The 26,389-nt window shown below is 37.4% G+C and overlaps 1 long non-coding RNA gene across 3 annotated transcripts in view; it reads left to right on the forward strand.

Moving 5' to 3' along the window:
- LOC137851056 (uncharacterized) overlaps positions 1-20,938 on the forward strand; it is a 41,517-nt gene extending 20,579 nt beyond the window's left edge. For 2 of the 3 annotated variants that reach the window (XR_011092976.1, XR_011092977.1), the window contains exons 3-5: positions 15,791-15,856; positions 17,838-17,944; positions 19,347-20,937. This is a non-coding gene — a long non-coding RNA (uncharacterized lncRNA). Of the gene's footprint in view, positions 1-15,790; positions 15,857-17,837; positions 17,945-19,346 lie in introns of all 3 variants that reach the window. The other variant, XR_011092978.1, reaches the window with a different exon arrangement.
- Positions 20,939-26,389: the final 5,451 nt, after the last annotated feature.

Genomic DNA, 26,389 nt, shown 5'->3' on the forward strand with positions numbered 1-26,389 from the left:
CAATGCCTGTATTAGTCTGTAAAGTGGTACATTTCATTCAGAGGGACATAAATGCAACACATTTTTTTTCCTTGTGTCGCCATGACCTTTCATAGAGAGTTGCAGTGTTCCATGTTTCTTAATAAGCAAATAAAACTGAAGCAAACCAAAATATGATTGTTTTCACCTGATCTCTTTTCTGGTTCTTGCATCTAATGATGCAACCTCTATTTCTCTCTGTTCTCTAGCTCATTCCTTTCTAAGCACACCTGACACACATAAGGTTTAATAATTTACAGGTAGAGGGCCTAGTTTGCCAGGCTAGGGACATATTCCAATTTCTTTCCACAACTCTAATGAGACAAAGCAGTCAGAAGCTTATTGCAACCGCCACATAAAATCAGATTTATGGATGCTTTTTGTCAGAGAGTGGTGTAAGGCAGTTTGAGTGTTCCGCTGAATCTCTCCATTCATTCTCACCATTCTCTACAACAAAGTTTCCCTGCCTGCTAATGAAACAAGCACTGTTATGAGTATTAAATATCTTTTTTCCTTATAAGAGAAATTAGGTAAGATTGGCCCAGTATTAAACAGGACCTGCAATTCCGACAAAAAATTACTGGCTGTATAGCCACTGATTATGTTTCTCAGAAGACTGCACCTGTAGAGAGAGATCTTTGTATTCTATAGATCATTCTTGGTTGAAACGTTAAAGAGGGAAGGTTGGATAGTATGGACCCAGTGATACTCTAAATGATCTGCCACTCCTAGAAGAGCTCCCAAGAGCTCTCCTCAGCTGACAAAGGATATTCTAGCCTCTCTGAGCGTGATAGCAACGCATACCATGTGTCCCCCGACTCTGCCTTTCCCAGCAAATGAGGACATGTCCACTGACTTTTGTTTGTTTTCTTTGTTTGTTTTTTTTTGTTTGCTTTTCTCTGTTTCTGATGTGAATAATTCATTGCTTCTGTTTAAGTAGTCTGGCTTTTTGGTCCAGTTAAAGATGCAGCATCAGCATTACAATTTCAGAAGATGTAGCATGTAGGCAAAAAGCACTCAAATTATATGTGGTGGCAGCACATCTAGCTCTAGAAATGGCCATATCTGAAATATTGTATTCTGAACCAGATGGTGCTGTCAGACAGTGCAGAATGACAACTTTTAGGTGATGCAGAAAGGGTAATGTGCCCAAGCAATGAAGGAATTCTATCTCTACTTGCTGCATTTTTTTAACTTCAGTTACAGATGGCACAGCAAGGATCAGCTCAGGAGGAAAAGTAACTTGCTCATGGCTGATTTTAACTTAAAAGAATCTGGCAGAATATTTATACGTTAGCCAAGCAGGCCTTTGCTCCTAGTGACTGCCTATGGCACCCTTATTCTAAGAGTAGGTAATAATATAAGAAATTGGGATTTGTAAATATTTTCATCTTAAGAAAGTACAGAATAGATTCAATTCCAACGAAGCAAGATCTTAAATGAAAACTGTATATTAAAACATGAAGTTGTTTTCTTCATCAATCAATCAGTTTTCTTTCTTGTTGTTGTTGTTGTTGTTTTCTTAATAGAAAATGTCAAAAAAAAAAAAAAAAGCAAGCTTGAGAAGTTATGTAGGACAGTTTGGATTAATGATATTTTATTTTGACTAAGTATTTCTTACTCGGTGTTTCTTCAAATATGTATTTTAACAATTAGGGATTAGACCAATCATCCAAAAAGCAGAATTTCTTTCCCAAAAATTTCAGTATTTGCTTTCAACCCATGTAGTGCAGTAACACTTTTGGATGACCAGACTTACCTAAAAATGAGGCATAGTCTTTGTCTTCTCTTAGTCTTAAAATAAATTGGCTCTTAACAACAGAGGCCACAAACCATCCTATCTGCTTTCATCCAAACTAATGAAAATTAACACATCAGTCCATAAAGTGTATGCATGAAACCAAACCAGTAACAGTTCCCAGAGCATTTATTTTATTTGTGACAGCTAAACTCAAGGAAGATGAACAGCATTTCAGAGAATCAACACCTCTGCATGTAAAATTAAGCACTGAATTGATAAGACGGAAAAAAAAAAAAAAGTTCTAAAAAAAAAACCCTACTTACTCTTTTCCCATAGAAATGTATTCAAAACATACAAATAAAAGTGGTTTAATTTTGCTGATCTCAAACTATTGAAATCCTAATAAAAACAGCTGGTGAAATACATGGTGAAAAATAGGTCGAACTTTTATCTTCAAGGTGAAAATACAATTTTGTGTGCAAACAATAGATTTTTTTATAATTTACGACTAAAATATGATATTTCCCTTGTGAATGGAGATGTGAAGGACAGCCAGAGAAAGGAGAACTTCATTACCTGTTGCAGGCAGCTCAATTCTTCTCCATGGTTTGCTTGGTCTGTATGGCACATGTGGCTTTTCTAAACATACACTGATCTACTTATGAGTCGAATGCTTAGGAAGGAAAATGACAAATGGAAAACTTACCCAATGCATGAGTGCAAGAAAAATCAGCATGGTCAAGAGGAATTAGCACAGAAGCTGCAATCAAAAATTCCACAACAGTGATCTCCAATCAACTTCTTATCACCTGTCACCAATATATTCTGAAATATGTAGCAAGTTAATAGAGATACTTGTCTTCTACGGGGAAAATATTTTAGGACTAACTGGTGCATGAAAGCAGATATTTTAAAATATACACTATATAAAAGTATTCCATAACATTTCCAAATACTTTTTTACTGGAAGTATTTTTTAGGCATAAATTTGCTCAACCAATTCAATTTTACAAAACTCATAGTCTCTTCTATTGAAGCATTATATGCTTTTTTGTTGAACTGTAATAGATGCAAAAACACATTCATACACTTTTTTTTTTTTTTGGTGTTTTTTCAAAGGCTATCTACATTCACCTAGCAGCAGAAAAATATGGCAACCACCAACAGCTAGTTCTTATTTGCTTGCTTGTTTTTTCCCCACTGGCTTTCTGAACATTATAAGCAAAGCCAGTGAAAACAAATTTACTTTGGCAGAGCTACATCTTTGATAGTGGTTCTACTAGTTCTGTTGCCAACCTGGGGAAGAGACTTTTCACAACACTAACAGGCACACCAATGTTGAGAAAATTAAACTAAGCCACATTTTGAACTAGGGAATATAAATATCTTGAGTTTGTTTTCCATTTGTTTTATCGTGTTCATGCAATATATAATTCATCATGTGATCAAAAGCAGGCATGGCAATGCTATTGAGACAACCATACCTGATGTGTTCTCATTTTATATAATGAGATTTTTTTGACTTCCAGATGTGCTGTATGAAGAAAATTATCCTGTTGATAGATGAAAGAATTAATCTATAAGCCAGAAAAAACTTGTGACAGTGGTTTGTGTCATAGAATGGTGAGGAGACTGTTGCAATAAGAGATCTTAACCAAGTCAAGATCATATTTTTAGGCTTGTTGTTCTAGGCAGTTTTCTGAAGTAGGGATAGGAATGCAGCCTCTGATCATTTTATCCTTGATTGTTTTCTCTAAAGTCCAGACAGGTTTCTTGAATGTAGTTGCTGAGTCATGATCTTTTCTGCTCGTAGATGAATGCAGACAAACCCTAAAGATACATCCTCTTCTGCTTTGACTATAAATTATCTATTGAATATTTTAGAGGTTCAGTCTGGATTCCAGTTTCTTAAAACCTATTATATATAATCCCTATGAATTTGAAAGACTGCACCCCTGGAAAGAAGGTCTACACTGAGATATATAGTTTGCAGTTGGTATTAGACCACTGTAGGGAAAGGTGCTGCCTTGTCATGAAAAATGAGAATTCACATGTGAAAACCTGTGAAAGCAATAAAATAGTTTTGAAATTCTGTAAATGATTTCCTTTCAGTTTTCTCCACTTAATAGTTTAATGTTTTGTGGTTTGGTTTGGCTTGGTTTGGTTTTGGTAGAAATAAACTTTTGTTCATATATTATGAACATACATACGAATATGCTAGGTATGTTATTCCTTCAACCTTTTAACATTGCAGCTGTACCCACTCCTCAATATCACCGTATCAGGTAAAATAGGAATTGACAGATATAGAAAAAAAAAAAAAAGGAGGTTTAAACATTTCTTCCAGATTCTGATCATTCTGTAGATCCACTAGTCTGTGAGTGAAAAACTGTGAGAAATGTGTGCTTAAGTTTTTCTGATCATCTGCTGAGATTTCCCTGAGCAAACCCTTTTTGGCAAAAAGTTTTGCTGCCTTGCTTGTTAATGCTCTACAGGGGATCATGACACCAATGAAAACATGGCTAGGTATCATATGTTATAACCAACATAAGCTAATGACTTCCAAGGTTTAATGAGAATGTCATTGATAGCTATTTTCAAAATAAATCCTGACTAAGTACCTGGGAACAACCCGAGTGCTCACAAACTGATATTTAGGGTAATAAGGGAAAAACTCAGTTTTTAAATTTGCAGACTTTTTAACAGAATGAATCTGACAAAAGTAAATATATAAATAAATAAATAATGATTAAAAAAAAAAAGTTGAATATTCAGCAAAACATGGGGTTTCACTTTTTTTATGGTGTAGCCTTATGAGCTAAGGATTTACTCTGTGCAAAGGTCCTTCAAGACCTAGCATATATTTTGTGGAACAAAGTGGAAGAAAAGAGCAGAGCTTGTCAGGAATATCTGCTTGCTCAGTGACTGGTTATTGGACCTATTTCAAGCTGGTAACCAATTGCTTTAGTTATATTTTTCTCTTCCTCCTTCTCTTCTTGACGTATGTTTGTGCTGCTTGTTGCTGCCCTTTCACAAACACTACTGTTTCTGCCACCTTTCCAGCAAATCTAAACTTGATGTAGAGTGTAGAGTGTAGATCTTACAGATGACCAGGGCTGTAGACCGGACTGGTGATCTTTATTTCCTTCTGTAATTTTTTTTCATACTGGGCAAAGATACAGGTATAGTGACATCCTCAAACAGGATGACCTGTGGTCCAGAAAAGCTATGCTGTGAATCTATGTGCCAGAGAGTCTGACAGACTCAGGTCACTCTTTGATGTGGGTAGTCCTCAGCTACATAACTCTCTCTATCATTACTTCACATCACTGCATTTTCACCCAAACAGGGTTACCGCAAAAGATCTCAACAGACCAAATTCACCAGAACTCTTCCTATGACTGAAGCTTTATAAGTTTGACTCTGAGGGTCACCAAATTTCCCCAGAACAAAGTTTATGTTCACAGTTTACAAGAGCAGGAGTGACATGCCCCCTGACAAGTACCAGCAGCATTATTAGCTTGAACAGACATGCTGTCCAACCCAATTTTAGGCTCTGCAGAGCTGCCCATAACTTCAGTTCATGAAAGGTCATCTCTGTCATTTGTGATCACCACACCAAAAAAAAAAAGATTAGCATCTATGTTCCAGTTTTGCCAAGTAATATAGCTTTATACATTTGCTCTTTCCCCTAGAGTGATACAATAATCTTTGTTAGGGTCACCCAGAAATCTAGGGTAGCTAGATGGTTATGTTATATAGAAATCATACCTCCACCTCTGTCCTGCACTTTCACCTTCTCCATAAGCCGATATTCAGAGGGAAAAGTGAGGAATCAGTCTCAGTCCATAAACAATAGCAACACCATTCCTATTCAGTGACATGAAAATCTACATCAGTTATGTCAATCACCAGTAAGCAAGAATCACTCTCATTTTCCATTACAGCCTGTGATTAGAGAAGCTGTGGGACAGTTTCTTGTGATATTCTCTGGTCTCTTGGGATCTTTTCTTGGCTTTTTTTCAGCAGCTGCTGTTGCTGGCTCAAGACCACGTTTGAACAAGCATCCTTTGGTACATATGACATCCCACATCTACCTTTTGCATTACAGGGTATTTGGTTTTGCTCAAGAAAGTTTTTTAATTGGACCACCTCTATTGTGAGGCCCTGGTTAGGATTAGCATTCTAAATTACTCCTTACTAGGTGTAAGTACTTGCAGAAAAAGAAATTCACTCTAAGCTCTTCACTCTAAACTATTCTCAGACACCTACACATTTTTCTAAATATTCTATTCTTGTCTAATTTGTCCTGCCTGGCTTGATCCTGTAGATAGAAAGCACTGCACAGGTGACTACGTTTAGATTTCTCTAATTTGGCATTAGTGTGGACTGTTCCTCTGTATCTTTTTCTTTGGTTTTATCCCCTGAAGTCCCATCATTGTTTTATGTCTTCTCTGTATATTCTTTCCTTTCTCTACAAGCACTTTATTTTTGCATTGCCTTGTAAAGAAGAATCAATGAATGTAAATATCTCACAGTGGATATTTTATTGTACCAAACTGATAGCCTTATCTGCTTACATGTTATCATTACAATTATTATGTTTGGATAGGACATCCTTTCTTTCAGCTTTTGAAATTCTCAAGAGCATTTTGGAGAACAAAGATGCCAGTGCAGGCTTGCATAGAATTAGAAAGGAAATGCTAAGGCTTTTGATCAAATCCCAGAGCAAAGGCAAACTTTGTACAGGCAGTAAAAAATTGCACCATCCTGAGGAAACTGGAGGCAGTCTGGACTGGACATTATGCTGCCTCAGAGGTATGGATTGTCACATACACTCAAATGCTCTGGCACTTTTATTATACCTCTCTCTGTTCTGAATAGAAATCTGGGACCTTCTTCCCACTCTGTTTCAGGTTGTCATCCAAAGGAAACCCAAAAGCTGTCCTTGAGCTTCAGCTGCAACATTAAGTGCTTTCATGTGGGGAGGAGATAGGCCAATTTAATGGCTAGGTGCCAAAAGGTGAGTCAGAGTGGAAAAGACCTTCATCCTACCTGATAGTAGTTGTCTTTAAGGCTCCCCTACAAGCTTTTGGGAGCTTGTAGGAGTAGTTGGCTATCAGATCAGAGTAGTAGATTTGGAGTAGTCAGCTATCAGATCAGTGTAGGGGTGTATAAAGCCGAACACTGAGTGTTTCTTCTCCCTACAGCCAGGAAAGATACTACATCTCTAAGATAAGGATTTTTACTTGGCTTGTTCATCTTTGATCTCTTGTTTTGTATGCTGCATTGTGACCTCAATATGATCAGAAGCAATTCTGTCCTTCCTGTGTGACCTGGGGAATCTTCAGCATGGGGAAGGGCTGGTAGTGTCTGCCTCTTAAGAGTAACATTGCCTTTGCAGAAAGCTGAGGCTTAACAACTTGCTCTGCCACGCTTGCAGAGCCTTGCTGTGAATGTAAACATGTAGCATGTTTCAGATCATAGTGTGTGGGGAAGTTCATCCTGCTTATCAAACTAAAAATCCTTCCTAGTTTATAAAAGACACAGCAACAAACAGGAAGAGTCAAACCAAAGCCTATATATAATGGATCTAAGAGATATCCTTCTGTCATGCTGAGACTTGATTACAGCGCAAGTGCTGTCAGGAGGGCCATATGTTCCATTCGCAGTGTGGTTTAGCCCTCCGTGGGCTCAGCAGGATTGGGCCATGGCTTGGCAATTTGTCCAAGGCACAACATGAATTGACTAGAATAAAGAGATTAGAGCCCTGATCCTCCAGTACCTTCCACCATATGCAGCAAGTGCAGAGTGGATGTGAATAGGTTCCATTTGATCTTAATAATGGTCACTTTGAGCTCATTTTGAAAAGGTGAAAATGACTACAGAAGCAATTAGTCATTGACCTTAATTTGTGTCTTGTATATCATTTGTGCTTGTGTGTTTTTTCAATGACTAGTGTAATTCTAACAGATACCTTTGAAAAAAGAAAAAGAAAAAAAAAAAAAAACAAAACGGAGAGCAGAAGGAGAAGGATAGCAGGCTATACTATGTCCTTGACATCATTCAAACCCCAGACAACTGATCCCTGCCTGATCATTAAAATCAAGAACAGAAGTAGCTAATGGTTGTTTAAGGTAGGAATAACTAGCAACAACTTTTTAAAAAAGGTGGATTAGAAAACTCATGTGCTACCCATGTGCCAGAATCCTCCCTCACCTTATTTACCACCCCTTCTTCCCTCTTTCAGTCTGTAATGGCATTCTCTTGTGTGCTTCATAAATATGGCTTGTAGGCTCCGAAGTCAGTGGTGTGGTAAAATCTCATGCATGACTTCTGGCATGAGGATCGTGCCCGGATCCCCACTACTTTTAATGCAAATTAGTGACTCTGTTTATAAAGGTCAGAACTGCCAAATGGTAACAAAAATGCAACAGCAGGCAAGCTCTGTAGAGTTAAGGGTTTTCTCATGATTTTTTTTCACAGAGCCTGTAGAAAATAACCCTGTCTCTGTCGCAAAGAGCACAACATTATGACTTGAAACATAATTTTATGAGTCAGATGAAAAGTGGATAATATAGTAATGTACTTGCATCTAAAAGATGAGGGGAATAAAATGTCAATCTCCCTTTGATTTTTGCTCTCAAAGAAATTCAAAATAAGCATGGCCCCCTGAATCACAGGTATGACTCAGCATCTCACTGATTTTTTTCAGTAATTGGTACCACACTCATTTCTTCAAAAGGGTTCTGCAATTAGTGCAAACAGGACAAAAGGAAGAAAGTTAATATGGTATTATAATGTTAAACTGCATTTGTAATAAAGGGATGACTTAGTGCAAGCAGGTACAAAATTCTCTCTTTTGTCATATGAAAGGACATTCAGTCTGGTTTCTTTTACACTGGACAGAGTTTGATATTACAGCTGCATTGAAGCTTTCTGATTTTTATTTATTTTATTTTATTTCTTTTTTTTTTTTTTTTTTTATAGAAGGAAAAGGCCAAAATTCCTTTTGTCTTTTGTTTTGACCCAAAAAATGAAATGTCATCACTCAAGATATTTTAAATGGCTGGCTTTAAAAAAAAAAAAAAACTTTTTTTTTTCCATTTTCTCTTAAATGGCCCTTTTTTTTTTTCCTTGACGTTGTCTTCTTCAGTTAACAGGATGCTTAAATACAGTTGCTAACCATATAAACTTGCCAGTTTATGCAAACAAGAGGAAAAGAACAGCAAGAAGAAAAGCTTCTTTTACGAAGTGGTTGGGATAGTCCGGAGATGACTGACTATGGTGTGTGTTCCACGTAATCGGAAGCAATTGGGGATTTAACATTTTGTTCTGACTAGACAAGGACTGCTGATAGCTTTCCACTAGCTTTCCACTTCTTAGTTCCTTACCACGATCAGATTGTTTTGTTTTGCTGTCTTAAAACTCTTTTAAAGCTTGGTTTGATCCAAATTTGCAATTAGATAGTATCTGTAAAGAAAAAATCCTGAAGTCCAGGGAGGCATCTGCAAAGCAGAAGAGGGAGCCATGGGCTCAGAAGATGTGTCAAGCTTTCCTTGTTTTGCATGGTGGGGTGGTGAAGGCCTGTATACTGCAAGATCAGCCTCAGGACATGATTCATTCCACTGGATTTAGTGCTGGCAGAACTGGAGCTTCAGTGCTTAGCAGAGTGAAAAGCACAGTTACAGTGTGCAATGCCTTGGATGGTTTGTCTTTTTAGCTGCTCAAAAACTCTCTGAAGTAAGAATGAAATGGCAGAAAATTTATGTCCTCTGCAGTGTACATAGACTGGACTTCCACTCTCTTTCTGCTGCATCAATTTGTGCATCTTGTGTGCACCAAGAAATACCAACCTCTGATGACCTGTTTGCGAGTAATTCACAAACGGAAGGGAAATTCATCACATACAATCCTATGTACTCTAATTTGTTTACCTCTAACATTAACTATTTGAACACTGTCCTTCCCACTGACTGTTCTGTTATGCCCCATGCTAGCTCAGCTTCTCCCTTCTAATCCTCGTGAGAGCTCTGCAGTATATTTGAAATAAACCCTTTGGCCTCTAATTTCCTTCGTTGCTGCCTCCTGCAAGTATGCTTCAGTGATTTTCAAAAGTGTTCTGGGAAAGAGCTACTTTGGAGTCCGATTTCGTTTCTATTTAGTGTGCAGAAATGACAAGCAAGCCACAACAGTGCCCCTCCGCTTTGGAAAAGAGCCAGGTTCAAAGACCATGGAATCTTTTATAAAGCTCTGTTACCAGAAGAGGTTTCAATCCTATGCCATTCAAGCCCATTAGATGTGTGCTCAAACACATTCTTTCCCCATCCCTAGCACAGTGGGGTACAAGGTGAGACAGATCAGGTTCAGCAGAGGGGTATTACCGCTGCATTCTCAAATTAGAGTGAAATTGGTTTGGTCTATTCTTTCATTGTGCTCCTATGGAGAAAGCTTGTCCTCAGTAAATGTTTTTTAATCAAGTGTTTCGAGTGAAGCCTTGAAGTACTGGAAGTGAAACTTAAAAAAGCCTGTCTTCTTTGTTCAAGTTTGATAAAGATACAGATTTTAAATGGAACTCACAAACAAGAAAGTAGTATCAGAATATGGGAGCCATACATCTCAACAGCTACATAACGATGTACAGCTAACAACAATCTGTTACTACACTGAATATTGCCTTTCATCTGCTCTTTTCCTCTTCCTAAAATAGATCTCACACAATAACCTTCCTACTTTTGGATAAGGGGTTCGATAGGCAGTGGTATCCTTTCTCTTGTCAGACATGAGGTTATTACTGAATAATGATGATAATTAAATCTAACTGATGTGACTAGTAAAATAAATTCACATCAGTGGTGAAGGACAAATCTCAATAGATTAGGTTGGGTTTGGATAAGCAAGCAAGAGATTGATTATCCAAATTTTATCCAAAGACCACATGCTAAAACAGGAACAGCAACAATTCAGATGAAAATTTTACAATAGCAGCCTCTTCCTGGTAAGCACTTTCCTGCAAATGGAGAAAGAACTGCCTTAGTTTATAACTGAAGGTAATATAACCACAGATGAAAACAGGCTGATATACGATGCCTTTCCAGCACTTGTCACACTATATTCACAAATATTGTCACTTTTTGAACATTGTTGAATAGTTTTCAATGATGTAGGGGTAGTTCTAGCTTTCCATTTGGACTACTGAATATAAATAAGATTTGTTCTGAAATTTTAAGAATATATGTAAAAGAAGTATTTGTATTATATTTTATATTCAATTTTATTAAAGAATATACATTTATTTTGTAATGTATTGTCATATATGTATTACATATATACAGAAATACTTATAATCTTTTTGTTACAGTCTATTTTAACATGATTGATGGAAGGTTGAGTCTGTTTGGTATGCTATTTCACTGTCTGTAACCATACCTTTCAGGCTATTTTTCCAATACTTTCAATTTGTAGCTAAAAAACTATCTTTCCTATCAAATTCAGATTTCAAAGATCTCTACAACTCCAGGTGCTGCTTATAAACACTGATCTCATAAAAAGTAAATACACTACCTTCTCACCTCTATCTGTATGACAGCCCCATTTGCTTCTTTCTCAATATAAATGGAAGCCCATGTATCACTTCAGTCATATTAGTCCATTGTCTCTCAGCTAAACATTCTTCCCCTTTACACATTTGAATATATTTCTCTTTAAGACCTATCTTTGCAAAAAGCTGTTCAAGAAATCAGCCATTTTTCTGAAAACCAAGTGAAGAGACAAATACAAAAATTTAGAACTCATCTTAAACAGGTAAAATAATAAGGTGAATGTGTTTATCTCTAATTAAGACTGCAGTTATTCATCTGTGTTCTTCTCCCCTAATTTAGTACTGACAAAGTCTCTGACACCCTCTGACAACCTAGTGGTACTAGTGTAGCCCTGATCTGAGCCCTGATGAGAGCATACAGCTCATCAGTCAATGGAGCAGCAAAGATTCATTTCCATTCTTGCACTTACAGTGCATATTGTACCTAATTCTTTTTTTGGTGTCTTTGTGTACTTAGTATAATAAATAATGAGTTGCTGAATGAAGCAGTTTTGGAATAAAAGACTCAGATGCCTTACTGTAAAATGTATTATTTCACACAAAATCAAACACAGCAATTAATAAGAAATACATTAATTAACCAAAGTATTTACCATGAATAGTTCACCTTGTTCGAAACTTTGTTTAAAGGAAACTCCCAGCCTGTCTGATTAGACAGCTCAAAAACCTGTCTGATTAGAAAGTCTGTGATTTAGACTTTAGATTTGATTCTCAGAGTATATTATTGTGCTCAAATGTAGTAAACGATGTCAGTTTTACATTATCCCAAACATATCATGATAATGGGGGTTGGATATAACCACAGTTATCTTCCATTTTTGTCTAAAATTCCCATGAAGAGGAAAACCAAGAAGAATTCCTTAAAAAAGGAAAAAATAACATACTGAAGAAATCCCTTCAATTGCTTTTAAAGAAAGCTTTCACACTGAGTGCATTAAGGAAAAAAAAATCATATAAAAAGCAATTTCCTTAGATAGCAACATTCTTTATTCCCATTGCTATTATTAAAGATGCTAGTGTTTGAATAGCTTTCTCCTTCGCAAATCATTTTTTTCTTTAGCTGAGAGAAATCATAAACCTGTGTTTATGATATCTCATGCTGTTTCTCCAAAAATAATTGTAGTGCCACCAGTGCAGAAAAGGTCATGAAGTTTTAATATGTTAAATGCTCATTCTGACTTTAAAATCTGTATTTTCAAATCAGGTGCACCATGGCTTCCAACTGTGTGCAATCAGAATAACATACCTACGTGTCCTGAGTGCACAGACTGGAGTACGTGTGTTTCTGAACCCTTGAGGTGGACACAAAAAAATAAGGGTGTCAAATTTAAAGGGACTGGTTATGGCCAGTGAAGAAGAGCAGTTCTAAAATGCTAGGTATATATCAACTATATCAGCTTCTATTCAAAGCTCAACATGAGCTGGCAATGTACACTGGCATCCCAGAAAGCCAACCATATCATGGACTGCCTCAAAAGAAGCTTGGCCAGCAGAGCAAGGATACTCCCCTTTTTACTCTGCTCTCATCAGACCCCACCTGGAGCACTGCATTCAGCTCTGGAGCTCCCAGCACAAAAAGGACATGGACCTATTATAATGAGGCCAGAGGAGGGCTATGAAGACTCTCAGAGGGCTGGAACACCTTTCTTATGAAGACAGCCTGAGAGAGTTGGGGTTGTACATCCTGGAAAATAGAAGGTTCCAGGGAGACCTCATAGCGGCCTTCTAGTAAGTGAAGGGGACCTACAGGAAAGCTGAGGAGGGACTCTTTGTCAGTGTAGGTAGGAGGAGTAATAATAGTTTTGAACAAAAAAAAAAAAAAAAAAAACAAAAAAAAAAGGTTAGATTTAGATTAGATATAAGTAAGGAATTTTTTACTCAGAGGGTCACCACCTCTGGTCACAGGCTGCCCAGAGAAACTGTGGATGCCCCATCCCTAGAGGTGTTCAAGGCCAGGTTGGGTGGGGCTTTGAGCAACCTGGTCTTGTGGAAGGTGTCCCTGCCTATGGCAGGAGGGTTGGAACTAGGTGATCCTTAAGGTCCCTTCCAACCCAAACTATTCTACAATTCTATGATTTTATTGAATGAAACAGAAACTGAAGATTAAAAATATCCCAAATTTCCCACAGGTAGGTGTTTATTTGCTCTCCAGTTTAACAGTGTCTTTTTCAAAAGTGACACATTTTGAGAATGAGAAACTTTTTGCTGAAAGTAATATGATGGTACAGTCATCCATTTTTCAGCAGGAAAAACAAAACAAAATGAAAAAAAAATCATATCTAAGCCTAGTGTTATTATTTAAGATCCCCAGTTTACAGTCAGAAGCTGCTGTTTCCTATTATGTAAACTAAGTGAGGCTACCAAGAAGGACTGCAAATAAGAACATTTATTTTTAATGGAAAGCAAAATTAACTAAGTAAATGATGGAATATAGCTGTGTGTTTTCTTCTTTGGGAAGACAGGCATTATTTTTACATTCTCCTTAGTGTAATGACGTTTTTTTTAAAGCATGGAACAGTTTCTATGGTAATTTTCTAATTTTACAAAAGTGAGTGGAATAGCTCTTTGAAAATGTATAGAGAAATATGACTTAGGAAAAATATTATTGTCAACAATTTTCAGTGGGAGAGATATGTAATGAGAAAAATGAGGAAAGAACAAATTCAAACAAAGCAATTTTTGTTTTGTTTTGTTTTGTTTTGTTCTGTTTTGTTGTTTTTGCCTAGCAAATTCAAACCTACACTTTAATTTACTTGAAATACTGTTTATTCTCATGACATACTATATCAATTAGTTGAATCCAGAAAATAAAGGGCAAGAAGTCCCGTTCTGAAGAGTTCCACACGGGCTCTGGAGTAATTGAAATCTCAATGTGAGGCTGAACAGGGAAAACGGTGCATTAAAAAATAGCTTATTAATTAACCTAGTGCCATAATTACCAGTATATCCAGTTTAGGGGAAAATCTAATGTTATATCCAACCACCTCCCCATATTTTCAATGACCTTCAGTGACATTCAGGGCTGCCTAGTGGCACCCCAGTCACCACACTGAAGGTGAAACAGACTTTTTTATTCCTCTGACCCCACAACTGTCCCTCCAGTATGGCCCCTCAGTAGAGAGCAAGCATGATGAGACCTGTATGGCAGTCCTGTAGTGGAAGGTAACAGCTCCACATTTTAGAAGAACATAGTAACAATGTTTGTCTCTCAAAGCTCTCTCCACCTCATGACACACAAATGCAGATTATTGAAGAGTGTGGGAATGTGGGGAACATGAATCTGAATCCCCTGGTGTTATGAAGAGTCCTGTCTCATCTGCTTCATGTTGGAAAGATGTCTTTGAGCAGGACAATGAATGAAAATGAATTATGTAGTCAAGCCAAAATTAGGGAAATATATCTTTGACACAGCTTTGACACAAAGGATCAAATGGCAGCAGATAGTTTGCTTGTTTTGATTTTTGCTGTCTTTTGTGTGAAAGAGAATACATATATATATTAGGAAATAAATGGAAAATCTGGTTTTATTGAGAACTTAATTTTATATACTTTTATTTGAAACACACCCACCTGCAACAACAAGATTTTTTTCCTTCATTGAACAGTTTTTCACATTTCTGGAAAGAGGAAAATTTTAGAAGCAAGAAGTGATGTCTGATTTAGATCTAGTGTGATCAGCCAGCAGAAACAAGTAAGCCTTGTGGAGAAAAAAAAAAATATGTGGGAAAAAAAAAAAAAAAAAGATTTTTTAATTTTGTGTTTGTTTTTTTGCTTTAGTCTTCAGATCATCTTTATTTGGATCAAATTAATGAAACTAACAAAAAAGTAATAGTCTGATTTTATCAGTAGCTCATACCAGTCACATTTGCATCTATAAAACAACTCAAAATAATTATTGCCTTTCTTATGCCTTTACTTAACTAAACTTCACAGAATTACCTAGAACATCTGTTTTTCAAATTCTGTGAATTTTTTTCAAAAAAAAAAAAAAAGAAAAAAAAAAGACAATGATTTAAGATGCACATATATGAGAGTTGGGGTAGGCCTATCTTCTCCCATCTCTTCCATTAATTTGTTTAACATCTTTCATCTTCCTTGCCTTTTTTCTTTTTTTTCTTAATATCTAGGGTAGTGTTTGGATCATCCTGTTTAATCCTTAAACCAGTTAAATTTATTCAGATTCAGAAAATAATAAAAACAATAACAATAACAATAACAATAACAATAACAATAACAATAACAATAATAATAATAATAATAATAATAATATAGGAATTAGGAATAGTAAATAGGAATAATAAATAGAAACAGTAAAAGTTTATAGTCTTTCATCTGTTATATCATTCTTTCCCTGTGATATTAGTTTTCAATCTCTCTCTTGAATTTCAAATTTTCATTCTTCTCTCTTTTATAAAATGCTCTCTGGAAAGTCATCTAGAAACTAAACTGGTATCATCAGAGAAGCTCAGTGTTGAACTGTCTCAGCTCTCAGCAAGGTGAGTGTGAGTTTTACCGTTGGTGAACAGGGTGGTCATAACCCCCTAGCTCTTTTTATAGGCAGAATAAGACAGTTTATGTAAAAACACAACTACAATATTTCAGATCTTCATTGTTACTTGTCTTTGGAAAATTTCCACCTCTGTAACAATAACACTTTAAAACATGAAGGTTAACTTTTATGTTCCCAATTTTGTAAAATGTTTTTTTTTTGTTTGTTTGGTTGGTTGGTTTTTGCTTGTTTGTTTGTTTGTTTGTTTGTTTGTTTTTTAAGTAAATACAAATAGTGAGCTGAGAACAACAACAAAGTAACAGGTAATAGTCATGCTGAAAAAAGCCCCCATGAGATTAGTATGAGATTAAGTGAGACCTAACTGGTATATTTTGCTCCTGTTAGATTCAATTCTGACCAGTCATGATGAATTATTGTTGGAAAATGTAGGAAACATCAGGATTAACTAGGCAAAATTCAAGACGCAACATTCACTTGTTTTACTAAAATAGAATAAACATTTTCAAGAAGCTCATCAGGTTTTTGTTATTCATTCTTACTTATGACTTGTGCAAGTACCAGATGCTTATGGAAAGGATACAAAAACCATAGGGGGGAATAATAATAATAATAATAAAATAAGTCAAATCACTTAAGTGTGAATATCTATATTTTGGAAATGTTCTTAGCTGACTGAGCTTGACCAATAAAATGTACATGAGTTGATGGGGGAGATCTCCCAGATACTTATGTCAATTTTCTAATTCATAAATATTTTTAAGGTTTTATTTCTTGTTTAAACATTTTTAGAAACAATGGACTTAGCTGGAGTGCTGTGTATGTATATACATATTCACAGTTTAGTGTGAGGAAAACCCTTATCATGCAATCTATTCATCTAGCACAAAGATGAGAAAAATGTACCAGTCTTCTAGTTTTGAGCAGTGAATATACATATTCACACATGTATTTAAATTAGGCAGAAAGGTCAGAAACTGGCTGCAAAGGTCAGGCAAATAATTCCTCTACAAAGAGAAGTGGATCAGGAGAAGAAATAGATTTTCTGACAAAGGAACCTTTCAAGTACACAGGAAAATCTCGATTTCTCTTTTTTTCTTCTTCATTTGCAAACCAAAAATCCCTCTATCTCCCCCAGAAGGCTTTGTTTTGGTTTTGCTGCTTTTAACTTTAGTCTGAATTAAACAGAAAAGAAAGAAAGAAAAATCAAATTCAAAAATTCCATTTAAAATTTCAAAACAGAACATAAAATTAAACATGAGACTTTCTCATTTTTTTTTCAAAAGCTATTTGAAATGTCTTTTCAATACATCTTTTTTAAAACTTACTGTTCTAAGATATCAGCTTTCTGGGGTGAAAGTAAAAAGTAGGCTTTTAGAAAATTCCAGTGTAATACCTCTGATGAACCAGTTCTTCCTCTCAGCTGGACTGTGTCAGAAACCTATACCAACTGCTTTTTATAGTTCTTTTAGCCTGTCTATTGTTGTAGGAAGAGGACATTGCGACAGTGTAATTGGGTATGAGGACCATCATTGCATGAATATAAGTAGATATATTTTAGTTAGCACTGTAGTCGCTGTAAGTATTTCCAAGATGAGGGCTATAGATTAAGTAGCTATATATGGTTCACTAATGCTCCACCTCTATCTTCCACAAGGAAACATCATTCATATGAAATAATCTTGCCCTTTTTGTATGAGTGTGTAATATAACCAGGTAGGTGGAACATTTGATTGCAGATGCAATGCATTTTCAGAAAAAAAGCTCTTATAATTTCAAAAACTTAAAACACTTAACTGATTCCTGCCAAATGAAATTACTTTAATGGTAAGGTGGAGTTGACATTGGTAGATGACTGTAAAGCTGATCTTGAAACACTGGTGAAATCACCAACATTTTAAATCCCTGTTGTGTATTGATTTTCAGGACACTTTTATTAATCATTAATACTAATGTTTTTTATTGATTAGGAGGCTTCTGTGTGTATGGGCCACTCTGTGCATCACTTCTTTCTCAGAGTCGCACAACAAAAGACCCCCAGGGCTTCAGAAGGTGGATGTCGTTTGAAAATTAGATAGTTCGTGATTAAGTTTCAGCACTTAGCAGCTGAAAATCTATATATGGTACAAATCTTTACATTATTGCAATAATCAATATTCTGGGAGATAAAAAGATAGGAGATGAAAGAAAAGGGGAAGAGGAAAGAACACAGAAGGAAATGTACTCCATTTAGGAATATATGTCCATTCTTTTGTCCTTACAAATTACATTGCACTACTCATTTTAGGTTGTAACTGAACTATCTGCCTAACCCAGTTCATAGACAATGAGTTCGTAGACAGCTCCAGGTTAAAAACAACTTCCATCAAAATAATAAAAACAAACAAAAAAATGCAAAACTAGTTAGGGCTCTTCTTGCCCAAGTTATTCAATTGTTTAATATCTGTACAGATGTTTGAATCAGTCTGGGAGACTTGCAAATACAATTTAAAAAAAAAAAAAAAAAAAACTTATTTTTTGTCCACAGATATTAAAGTGAAAGAATGAATTAAGATCTCATATGTGTAAAACAATGAAATTAGGTTCTGAACAATCCTCTTGATGCTTTATCATTTTAAGGATATGGAGGAATGCATCTAGTACTTAGATCTCTGGGGGGTGGAAGGGGAAAACTTCACTTCTTCACTTTTTGAGATGTTATGGGGAAATATCAGCCTCCATGCTGTGTGATTTCTCTGATGAGGAATTCCAGAAATATGGAGAGAGGAGGAATCCTGGTGCTCTCCTGATGGGAAAGAATGAGAACCTCAGCCCAACACAGTGTACACGTACTAGTCAGTTCAGATGTAGTAACAGAGCTTAGATGCATATCTCCTCAAATTCAGCCCAGATTTTCTGACATCTGTGATATTTTTGCACTAATCAAAGAATAGGGAAGGAAATATTATCCATTTCTTGCTGTTTCCAAGAAACATTTTGTCACAATGGACTAGAATTTTGCTGGCTTTTAGGTAGGCCAGGCAAAGAGAAAACTGGGGAAAAAGTCTTTATGCCCTGCTGACTAAAGAACATGTCTATGTAAGCAAAGCATAATGACCACAGTTATTTAAGCAGCCAGAGTCCTGTAAGTGAAGAGACTAAGTAAAGCCAATACTTACAAATTAACTTAGACCAACTCCTATAAATCAGTCTCTGTTACTTTGCAATACCTGAAAATATATTATTTTATCCAATAAACTAGAATTTTAAACGATTAATAAATGTCTCTCTGGGTCACAGCAGTACAAAGTAATTAAAAAAAAATTGTTAAAAAAAAATCAATAGAGATGTGTATACCACCCAAAATAAGAGACAATTTAAGCAGTGACAGAACGGAACAAGATTGTGTGTTCTTTGCAGTTTTATACTGGCACAGAATAGGTGCCTAAAAACCCTTTTGTTGTTGTTATTTTAACTCTTATTATTTCTTTATAATTAAGTAGCTTTCTTCTAATTGAACACCATCCAGAAGATTAAAGGGACTATGTGATTTGGAAACACCTGAAGAACTTGATTTGGAGATATGAATTTTACCATTCAATACCAGGAGTGTTCACATGATAATACTATCTCCCTTCTGAACCCACAGCAAAAAGTCTTGATATTTCCCTGGATAATGACCACTAAAAGCAAAGCAAGACAAGGGAGATAGCTCCACTGACTTGGAATCTGAGGGGTTCAGCCATACTTTTCTCCAGATTGATGAATCACTTTCCTTTTACATATGATCACAGTCATCACCAAGAAATTACACAATCCCAAATAAAAACTAAATTAAAAAAAAAAAGTGCTTTTCCTAATTTATTCATTCAACTGTTTGTTTATTCAGATTTTTTTATTCTTATTATTTTTGGGTTTCAATTTTGCAACTGATCTTCCCTCTTATTACTGACCATGGATGAGTGAATTAAGGTTTTCCTCCTTCAAAACCACTCAGACGTTGTAGATTTAAATTTTAACATTATTTACATTGTGCTAAAAGGCAACTAATAAAAAGAAAACAGAAAGATAGAAAAAAAAAATCCTAAATTCTCTGAGTCAGGGGCTGTCTATTTAGAATACACATGTATTTATTCAAAAACCCAGTACAATGGAGTTTCGTTCCCATAACTGAGCCTCCTCTATGTTACTCTGATACTAATAATAAATTGTTATAAACACAGAAAGTAAAATTTTTATGTATCCAAGTGAGAAGGAAACTTTGACCCTGCTTTCAAAAGTACCTAATTGCCTTCAGATCCTGAATGTCATTTCCTTTCTTACATAAAATAACACGTTTGAAAATTTTACCTAAGATGTAAAAATGGTTCAGTAACTGAACCAATACTGAGATACAGTGAATAGAAAAGATGAAGGAAAGAGAAAAATCCAATTTAAATGGATAATACATGCACACACACACACATAGATATTTACACACATACATGTATATATACACACATGGGCACACACGCCAATTGAATATACAACATTTACAGAAGTTTCTTTTTACCTAGAAATATTTTGTATTAGCTGAATCATCTTTCCAAGAAACAAGTAGGCTTATATTTTTGGGGAAAAAATTATACACACACACACACACACACACATAGATATATATATATATACACTTTCTAGCATATTCTGGCTTTGTGAACCTTATGAACTCATAAACTAGTTTATGAGGCTTGCAAAACTTCAAACCACAAAAATGAGAATGTAGTCCAGAAAATGCAATTTATCCTAAAATGATTATTTTCAAGCCTTCCCACTTCCCTTGCTGTCTTGCTTTTACTTTCTAAGCCCTGATAGCCGCATGTGATAGCTGCCACACAAATTACTAAGTCTATGCTGAGCCAATTCAAAGCTGAGGTAGGGTAAAAGGGGTAAATCATACATATTATTCAAGGTAGTCCCAGATGGTTATGGGAGACCTACTAGATTTCTGCACTAAAATTTAATGCAAGTTTAAAAACTTGCTTTTCCCTTCCCTTTTCCTTTCACTTTTCCCTTCCTTTTTCCCTTCCCTTCCCTTCCTTTTTCCCTTCCCTTCCCTTCCCTTCCCTTCCCTTCCCTTCCCTTCCCTTCCCTTCCCTTCCCTTCCCTTCCCTTCCCTTCCCTTCCCTTCCCTTCCCTTCCCTTCCCTTCCCTTCCCTTCCCTTCCCTTCCCTTCCCTTCCCTTCCCTTCCCTTCCCTTCCCTTCCCCTCCCTTCCCTTCCCTTCCCTTCCCTTCCCTTCCCTTCCCTTCCCTTCCCTTCCCTTCCCTTCCCTTCCCTTCCCTTCCCTTCCCTTCCCACTGCCTGGCATTGTTGGTATTTTTTTTTCTTAATTTTATGATCAACAGAACCATTTCAACAATTCCTCTCAAGTGGGAAGTTCGTCCCAGTTACTGATGCCACTGTGACCTACAGAGCAGATCAGTAAAAAAGCACCTCCATAAAATAATCTCTGAGGAAGCAGTTTTATCTAGAGGGGTCTATCACAGCCAGTCATCTTCGTCACACAGACCACAGGGACCTCATTAGGCCCTAAAATCTACTTTCAGAAGTTGTTCAACGTCCAGTATGGTCCTTTAAATCTCCCATCTCTGCTGAATCCTAAGTGCTCAAGAATCTGCTTCAGTCCCTGTGACAGTTAAATCTAGCTTTTTGACACTTGCTAACAGTAGTCACAGAAACTCTGCTATGACTGAATCCAGACAATTTTCACACTTAACTCGGTCTTCTCTCAGCTGCCAGATGCTGAGTAAACTGGCCATCAAAAAATGGTGTGGAGCCCAGCTACACACTTCAGCTGTTGCCCACTAACCTTCTTTTTGAACTGCCATCTACTAAATTGTTCCATATTATTTTGACATAAACTTAAGAGAATTGGACAGTTTAAAAAACAAACAGTAGTTGGACAAGATCACAAACACCCTACAGCTTTACTTTTTTTTGATGAATACATCTTCCTATGAGTATGTTGTTCCAAATATTTTCCAAGTCTACAGGTGTCTATTTCATACATTGCTTGCACTGCTTGTATTAATTAACAGTCCTTTTTTATCCTCATGGAGAGCAAAAGGATTAATAGTTTATAAAAACTGCTTAGCCCTGCCATTCTCCAAGGCAGTGGCACTAAGCAGAGAAGCCGTTCTGGTCATGAAGCTCCATGGATATTTGATCATCTTCCCTAGCAATCCTCTCAGTCCAGTGCTTAACATAAACAACACATTCAAAAGAAAGGTTTAAAAATAACAGTCATAAGTAAGGACTGAATAGAAGAGATGCTCTGGCTGTCTTATAATAAAATTAGATTTCAAATAAAATATCACAGAATCACAGAATTTCTAGGTTGGAAGAGACCTCAAGATCATCAAGTTCAACCTCTGACCTAACACTAACAGTCCTCCACTAAATCATATCCCTAAGCTCTACATCTAAACGTCTTTTAAAGACTTCCAGGGATGGTGACTCCACCACTTCCCTGGGCAGCCCGTTCCAATGCCTAACAACCCTTTCAGTAAAGAAGTTCTTCCTAACATCTAACCTAAAAATCCCCTGGCACAACTTTAGCCCATTCCCCCTTGTCCTGTCACCAGGCACATGGGAGAACAGAACAACCCCCACCTCACTACAGCATCCTTTACGGTACCCTGTAGAGAGCGATAAGGTCACCCCTGAGCCTCCTCTTCTCCAGGCTGAACAAGCCCAGCTCCCTCAGCCGCTCCTTGTAAGACTTGTTCTCCAGGCCCCTCACCAGCTTCGTCGCCCTTCTCTGGACCTGCTCAAGCACCTCAATGTCCTTCTTGTAGCAAGGGGCCCAAAACTGAACACAGTACTCAAGGTACGGCCTCACCAGAGCCGAGTACAGGGGGACAATCACTTCCCTAGCCCTGCTGGCCACACTGTTTCTTATGTAAGCCAGGATGCCGTTGGCCTTCTTGGTCACCTGAGCATACTGCTGACTCATATTCAGCCATCTAACAACCAATACTCCCAGGTCCCTCTCCGCCAGGCAGATTTCCAACCACTCATCTCCCAGCCTGTAGCTCTGCTTGGGGTTATGGTGCCCCAAGTGCAGGACCCAGCACTTGGCCTTGAACTTCATACAGTTGGCCTCAGCCCATCGGTCCAGCCTATCCAGATCCTCTTGCAGAGCCTTCCTACCCTTGAGCAGACAAACACACACACCTAACTTGGTGTCATCTGTGAACTTACTGAGGGTGCACTTGATTCCCTCATCCAGATAATCAATAAAGATATTAAAGAGGACTGGCCCCAGCACCGAGCCCTGGGGAATGCCACTAGTGACTGGCCTCCAACTGGATATGACTCCATTCACCACGACTCCTTGGGCCTGGCTATCCAGCCAGTTTTCAACCCAACAAAGTGTACACCAGTCCAAGCCACAAGCAAACAGTTTCTTGAGGAGAATGTTGTGGGAACCAGTGTCAAAAACCTTGCTGAAGTCAAGGTAGACCACATCCACAGCCTTTCCCTCTTCCACCAAACGCATCACTTTGTCATAGAAGAAGATCAGGTTTGTCAAGCAGGACCTGCCTTCCATAAACCCATGCTGACAGGGCCTGATAGCCTGCTTGCCCTGCAAGTGCCGCGTGATGACTCTCAAGATAATCTGCTTCATGAGCTTCCCTGGTACTGAGGTCAAACTGAAAGTCCTGTAGTTCCCCGGGTCTGCCCTCCGGCCCTTCTTGTAGATGGGCGTCACATTTGCTAGCCGCCAGTTGACTGGAACCTCCCCCGATAGCCAGGACTGCTGATAAATGATGGTAAGCGGCTTGGCCAGCTCCTCTGCCAGTTCTCTCAGTACCCTCTGGTGGATCCCATCTGGCCCCATCGACTTGTGCACATCCAAGTGCTGTAGCAGGTTGCCAACCATTTCTTCGTCAATAGTGAGGGCCACATTCTGCTCCCCATCCTCCTCCGCCAGCTCAGGGTACTGGGTATCCAAAGAACAACCCATATTGCTGCTAAAGACTGAGGCAAAGAAGGCATTAAGCACCTTCACCTTTTCCTCATCTTTTGTAACAAGGTTTCCCCCCGCATCCTGTAAAGGATGGAGATTTTCCTTAGTCCTCTGTTTTGAATTGATGTTTCCAGGTTCTTTCAGCTGGGGCCATCAAATCCAGCTGGGTCCTCATTGCCAGGTATGGGGGCTCATCCTAGTTATGTGAAGAAAGTGAGTATAGGTAATTGCCAATTATTGGCTCTTCTGAACCAAAATAAAGTTTTAATGTTAACCTTTAGCATGTCACTTGCATGATGTACTCAGGGACTACAAGGTTGTCTGCTGTCATTATTGACTTCAATTTACAATATACTTATTTCACCATCCCATTCTATCTTTAATTCAGTCATAAGAAGCCATGCATTGTAAAATTATTATTATTTATGTACACCACACTACTACTGCCTATGCCCTTAATCGAGGATATATTGTACTATGTAGTATACAGACATATAACAAAGGAAACAGTCCCTGCCCCAGGCAGTTGAAGTCTGTGTAGCAAATACAGCAGGTAAACACAACTGAAAAATAGCATAGGGATAGATAAGTGAAAAATAAAAAGCATAAAATTTATCAGAAAACAAATGCCCCAACTTTCTACCAAGGTTTTATATTTCTCTTGTCTCCAAATTCAGAATCCAGCAGATGATTTTGAATCTTTTTTGGTAAGAAACTTAATACTTTATACTTGCATGCAGATAAATTTCATGAATAAAAATATGATATTTTTGGATATGCTTAGAAACCATATGTATATGCATTACATAAAAAGTTAAAAATTAGTTAGAAATACTATTGGCAATCATAAAGCTTTGCATGTATATGGCATGCATCTAATCATGAGCTCATGCTTCTGTTTTTCCTGTACATCTCAGTTCATTGCATGTATACAGCTAATACATATTAATATACTTCAACATCATTATCCTATTTTATACTTGCAAGAATGGGAAAGAGGATAGACAAAAGACTGAATAAATGGATTACAAGAAGTATCCTAGAGAGCAACAGGCAGAATTGAAATGAGTGACAAAGTGACAGTCTTGAATCACTGTCCATATATGCACTCACTAGAAAGTACTCCTCAATTTTCATCATACCTGTTGTTTATGGTGTACATTATATTGACTCAGTTACATTGATTCCATTGAGAGATTTTGTTTTCTAATTGATGGGTGACATTAACCAAACAAATGCAGTCTGATATTCAGGTCTAACAATCATAGAAGTACCAGCAGCAAAGTGAGTCAGTGAAAAAATCAACTGCCATATTGTAAAAGGCACAGGAAAATAAAACAGATTTGATGAATTGAATTCATTGAGTTGCCTCTTCTAATTGGGCTGTGCCTATCTGAGGTGCAAACAAGGCTGTGGTCTATGCACATGAAATGCTTTGGCTACTCACCACCATCTCCATGTCTCCATATCTAGCTACTACTATTGTTCTCTCTCCCTTCTTTACAAGAGATGTCATTTAGAAGATCAACACCAACTCTATGTGTTTGATTAAACACTTGCATTTAACTTCCTGTTTGTTTGTTTGTTTGTTTGTTTTTTACAGAGGGAGAAATGTATATATATATATCCAAAACTGCAATGAGAGTAAATTGAAGACAAGCTGACATCTGATCTACTTCTGTACTCTAGAGAGACTCAGGCAGAGAAAACATCTGCTTCCAGACATTGCTGCTTCTGCAGACTGACTTCTGTAAAGAGACCGTTTGTACGGAGGGTAACCGAGGAATGACTTAGCATACACCTATTCTACAATATAAAATAAGTCTGGGGCACGGTATGAAGCATGATACAATACACCATGCCATGATTTTTGTATTCTTTTATCACAGTTCCTAGTGCAGCTTTGGTAGATTCCAGACAATGCCTAGATTGTTTGGGGGGAAGGGGACTCCTGTCAGGAGTTATTCCAACCAGGCAGCTTGAAACCTGCCATTCTGTCTTCTGAATGAGGCACATGCACACTATGTGGAAGCAAGCCAGGGCATACCATTTGTCCCCAGGAGCAAATAATAATCACTGATTCATTTTATTTACTGCTTAGACACAGCCTTTTGAAGTACAGGACATTTCCCCCTCATGAAGGTGCTGAGGCACTGGAACAGGCTGTCCAGAGAAGATGTGGATGCCCCATCCCTGGAAGTACTCAAGGCCAGGCTGGATGGGGTTTGGGCAACCTGGTCTGGTGGGAGGTCTCCCTGCTCATGGCAGGGGAGCTGGAACTTGGTATTCTTTAAGGTCCCTTCCAACCCAAGCCTCTATGAGGATATTCTTGTGAAATCTACATTCACATCTCTTCATCGTGACTTCCCCTAAAGACTCTTCTTTTACTGAAGAAAGACTACATATTACAAAATACATTTCAAGATGAAGACCTGGAAAAGATCGTTGCCTAATGTGTTGTGTGATCTGGACTGAAAATGACTAAATGGATTCCATTTTTCTTGTATGGATAACTAAATATTGTGGCTATAAT

The sequence above is a fragment of the Anas acuta genome, chromosome 2 (genome assembly GCF_963932015.1).
Source record: "Anas acuta chromosome 2, bAnaAcu1.1, whole genome shotgun sequence".
NCBI lineage: Eukaryota > Metazoa > Chordata > Aves > Anseriformes > Anatidae > Anas > Anas acuta.